This window comes from Malurus melanocephalus, unplaced genomic scaffold (genome assembly GCF_030028575.1).
Source record: "Malurus melanocephalus ecotype Western Australia unplaced genomic scaffold, MMel_1.1 scaffold_316, whole genome shotgun sequence".
Lineage (NCBI taxonomy): Eukaryota > Metazoa > Chordata > Aves > Passeriformes > Maluridae > Malurus > Malurus melanocephalus.
In genome coordinates, this window is record NW_026623548.1 from 226,024 (window position 1) to 229,933 (window position 3,910).

The following is a 3,910-nucleotide window of genomic DNA, read 5'->3' on the forward strand; positions in this document are numbered from 1 at the left end:
AAAAAAAAAAAAAAAAACCCTAGCAAAAAAAGTAGCAATTTTACTGCCTGAACATGCATTTGCATAAAAAAATCCCCAGATAAATTCAGGTTTCAGTCAGAGAAAGTGAAGCAATGCAGGCATTCTGTACCGACCCCAAACAAATGACAGCATCAGGCACAGTGAGCCTCATCACCAGCAGGAATTTCTAAAAGCCAAGCAAGCAGCTACATAATTGCTTTAAGTAARCTCAGACTTAGGGCTGAAACTCCATTTGAATCGAGCATGGGGGGGAGAACATCATCCCTTCAGAGAGGATCCTTCGAGACGTGTAACCGTAGAAAGGCTGGTGAAAATACAACATTGATTGGGAGTGAGGTAACCACAGCCACCGCCGGCTCACATGAAAAGGGATTCAGGGCTGACCCAGAAAACAAGCCTCGTAACCACCGGGATGAAATTTTAATGCCAAACACAAGGAGCTCGGCGTGCAGGTCGGATTGAACGATCCGATGTCAGGCAGCGGCGCTCGCACAAAGGGGAGCTGCTCGCAGGCACCTTCGGCTGCCGGCTCAGGTTGCACTTAATCAATCCTCGATATTCTGCCATCTCCTGGCTTCAGCTTGGGCAGCAGCGCGCAGGGAAGTGGAGAGTGCACGRAATAGGGGAGTTTCTCTGTGTAGTTTTGCTCTGCTTCCTTCACAGATTGATAAAGATCTGCTCCTGAGCCAGTTCGAACCGTGCCTCTATAAATCGCACCTGGTTTAAGTCACTCTGCCCATAGCCTGTATAAATTCCCTCTGAGAAAGATTAAAAAAGCTCTACAGCAACTAAAATAAAAATTATTCCACTCTGCAGTAGTTTGAAGCAGTGCAGTGAAGATGACAAATCGGGCTTAGCACACCACAGGTTCAAATCAATCTGAGTGATTCCAGGCTCGCTCCAAGATTCCCAAAAATCACCAACCCCAGCATTCCTGCTCTCCCCAACAAAAACTCCTCTCTCCAACCAGCACCTTATCTGGCTACTGCCACAAAAAGAATTAAAGATGTTTCTATAAATACATCAGCAACAAAAGGATTGCTAAGGAGAATCTTTGTCTTTATTGGATCAGGGAGAAACAAATGATGAGGAAAAGGCTGAGGGAATTAAGGCCTTCTTGTCCTCAGGGTGCCCAGGCCCTGAGAAGGAAGACATAGACAGGGAGCAGAATGAATCCCCCCTTTTCCAAGGGTAAAGGGTTGGCATCCTGCTAGGGCACTTGGGACACACAGGATTCCATGGGCTGGATGGGATCCACCCCAGGAGGCTGAAGGAGGGGCAAAGGGCTCACCCAGACACTTCCCATCATTTACCAGCAGGGAGGGAATTTACCCTCATCACCCAGGCTGACCTCAGTGCCACGGAATGTTATGGAGCAGAACATCACCAAAGCAAAGTGTTGGGTCCTACTCTGAGCCACCACCACCCTGTGGAATGCTACAGCCTCGGAAGAGTGAAACTGYTGGACATGAGCCCAGGTATRCCCARGTGGGCAAAAGGCACCTGGGCTGTRCCAGGGCAAAGCASTGGGCACYCCTGGGGCAYCTCCAATCCTCTGTCCAGTTCTGAGCCCCTCAGGACAAGAAGGACATGRAGGGCACGGAGCATGTCCAGGGAAGGGAACAGAGCTGGAGAATGGGCTGAAGCACCAGGAGTGGCTGAGGGAATCATGATCAAAAAATCTAAAAAACTGAGCAGCCCTGAGCCTCCAGGGCAGCAACCTGAAACAGAAGAAAGGTAAGTGATATCCCAAGCCAATGGACAGAAAAACCTTGAGAAATGCCCCACAGTTGTGGATGAACATTTGGAGCACCAGGCCTTGCAGTTCAGACACACAAGAAGTCCCTCTGTAATCACTGATTATTCCCATGCAAAGCTGAGCACACAAGTGTTTGTGAAACTGGAGAGAGAATCATTAAATGTAGCAGATAATTGATATTTATACTGAGAGGAGAATTGACTTTGTAAACCTCAGCTATTAAATTACTTCTGCTGTACTGCAAGAACGCAACAGTTTGCTATTGATCAGCAGATTCATTACATTTTTATGACAAATTCGAAAGCACAGTGCCATTAAGTACAATTTCATAAGCTGGGAGAGACGGGAGAACTACAGTTGGATTTAAAAARCAAAACATGGCAAACAACAAAACAGCAACAAATTCCTCAATATCCTAAATACTTACCAAATGCACACAGCAAAGTGTTTCCCTGCTCAATTTGCTGATGTCCTTATAACTTTTAGTTACAGCTTGAAGTCCTCTGGTTTGATACTTACCATTTACCAAATTGAGAGACAAGCAGCAAACAGCAAATGATGTAATTTTTGTGTTCTGATATTCTCAACTTTTCATTTACTGATGCCGTAAATTCAAACCGGAAAATTCTGATTTCCCCATGTTGTTTTGGGAAGTACATGCTCACAGCCTCATAAAAAGAGAATTCATTTTCTGAGAGAAATTATTGAAAAGCAATTGAAGTGGACATCGCTTTTTCTAAAGGACACACAAATGCAGATTTCCATCAGTGGTCTCTYACCTGCTCACCTGTTTTCAGGAACCTTAATTACTTACTTGTACCACCTCCCTGATGCAAATTCACCAAGAGAATCAGGAGATACTGGAGAAATTGGGAACCAGTATGAAAAGTGTGGAACTGTGAGAACCCAACTCCTGTAATACACCAAGCTAAATATGGACTATTTGAGTTGAATATGTAGGATTAATAACCTTTGTTTCTTAATTCTTCAGAAATGTAATTGAATCTGCATAACTTCTATCTATGGCTTATTTGGATATAAATACAACTGAGAAAATGAAGCCAAAGAAGAGCTGGAGGTTTTGGCAGCAGCATGGAAACAACTGGGTTTGCTGTCTGATAGTTTAGATTCTTGCTCTCAGTCGTCCAAGAGCACTCAAAAGCATTTCCATGAATTAAGAGTTTTCCAGGCATCTTTCTTATAAACACTCTGTGAATTTTAAAGTATTTTAGAAGTAGTTTTCTCTAATCCCACATCATTAACATGAAGTGCTACCATAAAACATGGAACTCTGGTATGTTAAGMACAGTGTCCCAACTGCCCCAGGATATCATAATTTTTATTTACTTGTGTGAACTTCTGGAGGKTTACTAATTACTGAACCTGTGAAATACAAACAGAACACAGCAAAACCTCACACTTACWGAGGGAATCACTGTAACCTCTTCTAAAAATTTGTGAGGTTCTTAAAATAATATTTAAGAGTATAAACTACATGAATAGCTACCATCAAATCCAGGTCCAAAAAACTTCCATATTAGGAAAAGACAAGTTTGAGTTTATCTATTTTTGGGTGTGTTATTTTCCTCCCAGGTTGTCTTTTAAGTAACAATGGAGAAAARGAACTTCTAAAGGAGCAGCAGTAGTCCTTCCAAAGTTATTTTTTCTGTACTGTGACAAGATATCCTTGTGATTAAGAGATTTTTAAGGAAAAACATTTTTAAAAGGGTTTAAAATCTACATTCAGATGTGTACAGTGTTTAATGAATTCTGGGTGCTTCCCCAGCAAAACAGATAGAGTTCATCAGAAATCACTTGAGTTTTTACAGGGACTACTTGTACAYGAGACAACTTTTGAATAACACAACAAAAATTTGAACTGCTAAGTTGTAGATAACCATCCTTATCAGTCACTTAAGGACAGCCTGTCTCAGCAACTGCAGGTGAATCCGTTCTAATGCTTTAAACAGGTGCTGCTTTTGAATCTGMTAAAAGCAGCACCTGAGATTTCAGATAGTGAAGGTGGAGTTGATTTACACATTTTGGTAAAGATGGAGTGAGATTTACAGAGCCTGGTAAGGTGGATGGAATTTACACAGCCTGGTGAATGTGGAGTGTGATTTACACACT

The 3,910-nt window shown here is 42.3% G+C and overlaps 1 protein-coding gene across 1 annotated transcript in view; it reads right to left on the bottom strand.

Annotated features, from left to right (window-relative positions):
* The window catches only part of FBXW8 (F-box and WD repeat domain containing 8), a 51,140-nt gene that overhangs the window by 36,787 nt on the left and 10,443 nt on the right, over positions 1-3,910 (bottom strand). The window lies entirely within an intron of this gene.